This window comes from Oncorhynchus masou, unplaced genomic scaffold (genome assembly GCF_036934945.1).
Source record: "Oncorhynchus masou masou isolate Uvic2021 unplaced genomic scaffold, UVic_Omas_1.1 unplaced_scaffold_1417, whole genome shotgun sequence".
Classification (NCBI taxonomy): Eukaryota; Metazoa; Chordata; class Actinopteri; order Salmoniformes; family Salmonidae; genus Oncorhynchus; species Oncorhynchus masou.
In genome coordinates this window covers 1,289-8,523 of record NW_027004117.1, presented here as the reverse complement: position 1 = coordinate 8,523, position 7,235 = coordinate 1,289, and the positions used below count along the sequence as shown (strand labels likewise).

General features: G+C 45.7%; 1 pseudogene; it reads right to left on the bottom strand.

Moving 5' to 3' along the window:
* On the bottom strand, positions 1 to 5,227 carry LOC135530783 (kelch-like protein 23; annotated as a pseudogene).
* Positions 5,228 to 7,235: the final 2,008 nt, after the last annotated feature.

Here is a 7,235-nt window from a genome sequence, read left to right as displayed (position 1 = left end):
TCTCTAAACACTGTAAACACAGACACATCCATGTGACCGCGCCGCTCCAGGTAAATTCCCCACGATCTCCCAGGTGTCCTGTTCGGGGTCGTACCTCTCCACACTCTGCAGGTAGGTGCCCTTGGAGTAGGAGTAGCCCCCGGTGACATACAGGGACCCGTTCATGGCCACGGCGCCACACTCCATCCTCCTCTCCTTGGTCCTGGCCAGCTGGCTCCACTCATCTCTGTCCGGTTCGTAACAGTCTGTGATGGTGGTCTGGCCACCCACCAGGTACAGCTTGGGGGCAGTGACACCAGGCACAGGCCGTACTCTAAGAGACGGTCAAGACAGATTCAGGTCAAATAAATGATCTTTGCTCAAATACAGGAAGGATGACTACTACTTGTGTGCATCACTTTACATGGTGTGTACATCCTATGATTTCACTTTTGCTTCAAGAGAGTAGACATCTCTGCATTCATATTTTTGTAAAGTTTGACTGCTGCACTACAACATAACTATGTGTTTTTCATAATTCCTTCAAGCCTGGTGTAAGTTAGTTATTAACAGAGTTCCTCGTGTGGTTGAGCCGCACCAGAACTTTGGGATTTTAATGCACTGTCCCATTTCCTCTCTGTAGCTCTATAGAACCAGGGCTGATATAACAGAGTTTATCTCTCTGTATCTCTATAGAACCAGGGCTGATATAACAGAGTTTATCTCTCTGTAGCTCTATAGAACCAGGGCTGATATAACAGAGTTTATCTCTCTGTAGCTCTATAGAACCAGGGCTGATATAACAGAGTTTATCTCTCTGTAGCTCTATAGAACCAGGGCTGATATAACAGAGTTTATCTCTCTGTAGCTCTATAGAACCAGGGCTGATATAACAGAGTTTATTCTCTCTGTAGCTCTAGAACCAGGGCTGATATAACAGAGTTTATCTCTCTGTAGCTCTATAGAACCAGGGCTGATATAGCAGAGTTTATCTCTCTGTAGCTCTATAGAACCAGGGCTGATATAGCAGAGTTTAACTCTCTGTAGCTCTATAGAGCCAGGGCTGATATAACAGAGTTTAACTCTCTGTAGCTCTATAGAACCAGGGCTGATATAACAGAGTTTATCTCTCTGTAGCTCTATAGAACCAGGGCTGACATAACAGAGTTTATCTCTCTGTAGCTCTATAGAACCAGGGCTGATATAACAGAGTTTATATCTCTGTAGCTCTATAGAACCAGGGCTGATATAACAGTTTATCTCTCTGTAGCTCTATAGAACCAGGGCTGATATAACAGAGTTTATCTCTCTGTAGCTCTATAGAACCAGGGCTGATATAACAGAGTTTATATCTCTGTAGCTCTATAGAACCAGGGCTGATATAACAGTTTATATCTCTGTAGCTCTATAGAACCAGGGCTGATATAGCAGAGTTTATCTCTCTGTAGCTCTATAGAACCAGGGCTGACATAACAGAGTGTATCTCTCTGTAGCTCTATAGAACCAGGGCTGATATAACAGTTTATCTCTCTGTAGCTCTATAGAACCAGGGCTGATATAACAGTTTATCTCTCTGTAGCTCTATAGAACCAGGGCTGATATAACAGTTTATCTCTCTGTAGCTCTATAGAACCAGGGCTGATATAACAGAGTTTATCTCTCTGTAGCTCTATAGAACCAGGGCTGACATAACAGAGTTTATCTCTCTGTAGCTCTATAGAACCAGGGCTGATATAACAGAGTTTATCTCTCTGTAGCTCTATAGAACCAGGGCTGACATAACAGAGTTTATCTCTCTGTAGCTCTATAGAACCAGGGCTGATATAACAGAGTTTAACTCTCTGTAGCTCTATAGAACCAGGGCTGATATAACAGAGTTTATCTCTGTAGCTCTATAGAACCAGGGCTGACATAACAGAGTTTATCTCTCTGTAGCTCTATAGAACCAGGGCTGATATAACAGAGTTTATATCTCTGTAGCTCTATAGAACCAGGGCTGATATAACAGTTTATCTCTGTAGCTCTATAGAACCAGGGCTGATATAACAGAGTTTATCTCTCTGTAGCTCTATAGAACCAGGGCTGATATAACAGAGTTTATATCTCTGTAGCTCTATAGAACCAGGGCTGATATAACAGTTTATATCTCTGTAGCTCTATAGAACCAGGGCTGATATAGCAGAGTTTATCTCTCTGTAGCTCTATAGAACCAGGGCTGACATAACAGAGTGTATCTCTCTGTAGCTCTATAGAACCAGGGCTGATATAACAGTTTATCTCTCTGTAGCTCTATAGAACCAGGGCTGATATAACAGTTTATCTCTCTGTAGCTCTATAGAACCAGGGCTGATATAACAGTTTATCTCTCTGTAGCTCTATAGAACCAGGGCTGATATAACAGAGTTTATCTCTGTAGCTCTATAGAACCAGGGCTGACATAACAGAGTTTATCTCTCTGTAGCTCTATAGAACCAGGGCTGATATAACAGAGTTTATCTCTCTGTAGCTCTATAGAACCAGGGCTGATATAACATAGTTTATCTCTCTGTATCTCTATAGAGCCAGGTCTGATATAACATAGTTTATCTCTCTGTATCTCTATAGAACCAGGGCTGATATAACATAGTTTATCTCTCTGTATCTCTATAGAACCAGGGCTGATATAACAGAGTTTATCTCTCTGTAGCTCTATAGAACCAGGGCTGATATAGCAGAGTTTATCTCTCTGTAGCTCTATAGAACCAGGGCTGATATAACAGAGTTCATCTCTCTGTAGCTCTATAGAGCCAGGGCTGATATAACAGAGTTTATCTCTCTGTAGCTCTATAGAACCAGGGCTGATATAACAGAGTTTATCTCTCTGTAGCTCTATAGAACCAGGGCTGATATAACAGTTTATCTCTCTGTAGCTCTATAGAACCAGGGCTGATATAACAGAGTTTATCTCTCTGTAGCTCTATAGAACCAGGGCTGATATAACAGAGTTTATCTCTCTGTAGCTCTATAGAACCAGGGCTGATATAGCAGAGTTTATCTCTCTGTAGCTCTATAGAACCAGGGCTGATATAACAGAGTTTATCTCTCTGTAGCTCTATAGAACCAGGGCTGATATAACATAGTTTATATCTCTGTAGCTCTATAGAACCAGGGCTGATATAACATAGTTTATCTCTCTGTAGCTCTATAGAACCAGGGCTGACATAACAGAGTTTATCTCTCTGTAGCTCTATAGAACCAGGGCTGAAATAACATAGTTTATCTCTCTGTAGCTCTATAGAGCCAGGGCTGATATAACATAGTTTATATCTCTGTATCTCTATAGAACCAGGGCTGATATAACATAGTTTATCTCTCTGTATCTCTATAGAACCAGGGCTGAAATAACATAGTTTATCTCTCTGTAGCTCTATTGAGCCAGGGCTGATATAACATAGTTTATCTCTCTGTATCTCTATAGAACCAGGGCTGATATAACTGAGTTGTGTTGTGGTACCTGGATGAGGACAGGTCGTTGTTATGCTCCATTCATTGACGTCTGCCCTGTAGGTCTGAATCTTATCATAGGTGCAGCTTCCCTTGTAACCATAGTGACCGCCTGCCACATATATTGTGTCTCTCAGAACACAGGCCGTAGCGTTCCCCACGCCTGTGACAAGGGAAGAAAAGAAGGCAGGCAGGAAGGAAGGAAGGAAGGAAGGAAGGAAGGAAGGAAGGAAGGAAGGAAGGAAGGAAGGAAGAATTGTCACTAAAAGGCTTCCAACCTTAAAACTACCATGAAACTCCAGCAGTAAACAAATACATTTACTATAAGACAAAACTTACAACAAAAAATCAACTGTCAAGTTACACAACTGTGTCATATTCCAAACCTTCATAGGCCAACCTACCTTGTACCATATTAGCTACGAGAATCCACTTCCTTTTCAGGGGGTCATAGAATTCCGTTTCCCCCATGGGCGCCCCTCCTCTGTACCCTCCTATGACGTAGACACACCCATGCAGACCCACAGAACAGTGGTAGTACCTCGCTGTCAGCATGGGCTGCCCCTGTGTCCATTTATCAGTGTCACTGCTGTAAACCCACACTGTATCTAGAGCCTCTGTAGTGTCTGTCCTGTAGCCGCCGCTAATGTAGATGTTGGAGCCCAGCAGGGTAACTCCATAACTCTCCCTGGTGTGGTCTGGCATATCCTCCCTCTGCTGCCAGTGGTCCGTGACCGGGTCCCAGGTCTGGACCTCAGACAGAGGGTGCCAGTGGTACCCTCCTATCACAAACATCCTGGAGGTCAGTCTCCTGCCCCTTCTGCACTGTTCCGAAGGGCTTTTATTGATATTAAAAGCGGTCTTCAGAGCTTGGACAAACAGAGAGTGGATGTCTTCAGTGTCAGTCTCCAGACACTGTCTATGAAGCTCCAAGGCCGTCCGGAGGTACTCTTCCTTCAGGTCTAAGTGGGCGGAGGAAGAAGCTCCTGGAAGTGGCCCTGCGGGCAAGAGTATCGTGGGCCAGCCACCTCACCACCCCCTCCACCAGCACCGCCTCTTTCAACACCTCCGCCAGGTTCTCCTCCTGCAGGAGGCTCCTCACCTTCTCCACCCCCAGCTCCTGGAACTCCTCCTCTCTCACCACCTGAGAAAATGACACTCTCAAATCACTAAAGACATTTAATAAACCCATCTATTGATTTAGTAGAATACATATCTCCTGAGTTTTTATATATATATATTGAATGACATCATATTTGTTGTTTGTTTCTGTGTATGTACCACGATGTAGGAATAAGCCTGAACCTAAACCTGAACCATTACCTCGTGGAAGTGGCAGAGCAGCACCCTGCGTGCCTCCTTCTCCAGGGACAGACACACATGGAGCTGGGCGAAACGGAGCATGCCCAGACAGTTGTCGACGTCGAGGAGACGAACCAGGAAGTTCTCACAGGCCGTTTTCACGGCTCCGAACTGCAGCAGGTCTGCAGCCTCCAGCAGAGACTCTACATTCCACTGGGTAATGGAGGCCTGGGAGGGAGACAGTTTAGAGTTGCGTCCCAAATAGCACCCTATTGTGCACTACTTTTGACCAGCGCCCTTAGGGTCCATATTACACTTTCTGGGAATAGGGTGCCATTTGGGATGCAGGAAATAACCTACACTATATATACAGAAGTATGTGAACACCCCTTCAAATTAGTGGATTCGGCTATTTCAGCCACACCCGTTGCTGACGGGTGTACAAAACCGAGCGCACCGCCATGCAATCTCCATAGACAAACATTGGCAGTAGAATGGCCTTACTGTAGCGCTCAGTGCCTTTCAACGTGGCACCGTCATAGGATGCCACCTTTCCAACAAGTCAGTTTGTCAAATTTCTGCCAGGTCAACTGTAAGTGCTGTTATTGTGAAGTGTAAACGTCTCAGAGCAACAACGGCTCAGAAGTGGTAGGCCACACAAGCTCACAGAACGGGACCGCCGAGTGGAACTCACTACCGAGTTCCAAACTGCCTCTGGAAGCAACGTCAGCACAAGAACTGTTTGTCAGGAGCTTCATGAAATGGGTTTCCATGGTCAAGCAGCTGCACACAAGCCTAAGATCACCACACGCAATGTCAAGCGTCGGCTGGAGTGGTGTGAAGCTCGCCACCATTGGACTCTGGATCATTGCAAACGCGTTTTCTGGAGTGATGAATCACACTTCACTACCTGGCAGTCCAATGGACGAATTTGGGTTTGGTAGAAGCCAAGAGAACGCCGACTGCCCCAATGCACAGTGTCAACTGTTTTGATGGAGCAGGAATCATGTCTGGGGCTGTTTTTCATGGTTCGGGCAAGAGACCTTAGTTCCAGTGATGGGAAATCTTAACGCTACAGCACGCAATGACATTCTAGATAATTCTGGGCTTCCAAGATTTGTGGCAACAGTTTTGGGGAAGGCCCTTTCCTGTTTCATTATGACAATGCCCCTGTGCACAAAGCGAGGTCCATACAGAAACGGTTTGTTGAGATCAGTGTGGTAAAACTCGACTGTCCTGCACAGAGCCCTGACCTCAACCCCATCGAACCCCTTTGGGATGAATTGGAACGCTGACTGCGAGTCAGGCCTAATCGCCCAATATCCGTGCCCGACCTCACTAATGATCTGAATGGAAGCAAGTCCCCGCAGCAATGTTCCAACATCTAGTGGAAAGCCTTCCCAGAAGAGTGGAGGCTGTTATAGCAGCAATGTTCCAAAATCTAGTGGAAAGCCTTCCCATTAGAGTGGAGGCTGTTATAGCAGCAATGTTCCAACATCTAGTGGAAAGCCTTCCCAGAAGAGTGGAGGCTGTTATAGCAGCAATGTTCCAACATCTAGTGGAAAGCCTTCCCATTAGAGTGGAGGCTGTTATAGCAGCAATGTTCCATCATCTAGTGGAAAGCCTTCCCAGAAGAGTGGAGGCTGTTATAGCAGCAATGTTCCATCTTCTAGTGGAAAGCCTTCCCAGAAGAGTGGAGGCTGTTATAGCAGCAATGTTCCAACCTCTAGTGGAAAGCCTTCCCAGAAGAGTGGAGGCTGTTATAGCAGCAATGTTCCAACATCTAGTGGAAAGCCTTCCCAGAAGAGTGGAGGCTGTTATAGCAGCAATGTTCCAACATCTAGTGGAAAGCCTTCCCAGAAGAGTGGAGGCTGTTATAGCAGCAATGTTCCAACATCTAGTGGAAAGCCTTCCCAGAGGAGTGGAGGCTGTTATAGCAGCAATGTTCCAACATATATATATCCCATTTAGCAGACGCTTTTGTCCAAAGCGACTTACAAGTCGGCTGGGGCCACTACTTTTACATATGGGTGGCCCCAGCGGGAATCGAACCCACGACGCTTGGCGTTGCAAGCGCATGGCGCCATGCTCTACCGACTGAGCCACACAGGACCCTACATCTAGTGGAAAGCCTTCCCAGAGGAGTGGAGGCTGTTATAGCAGCAATGTTCCAACATCTAGTGGAAAGCCTTCCCATTAGAGTGGAGGCTGTTATAGCAGCAATGTTCCAACATCTAGTGGAAAGCCTTCCCAGAGGAGTGGAGGCTGTTATAGCAGCAGTGTTCCAACATCTAGTGGAAAGCCTTCCCAGAAGAGTGGAGGCTGTTATAGCAGCAATGTTCCAACATCTAGTGGAAAGCCTTCCCAGAAGAGTGGAGGCTGTTATAGCAGCAATGTTCCAACATCTAGTGGAAAGCCTTCCCAGAGGAGTGGAGGCTGTTATAGCAGCAATGTTCCAACATCTAGTGGAA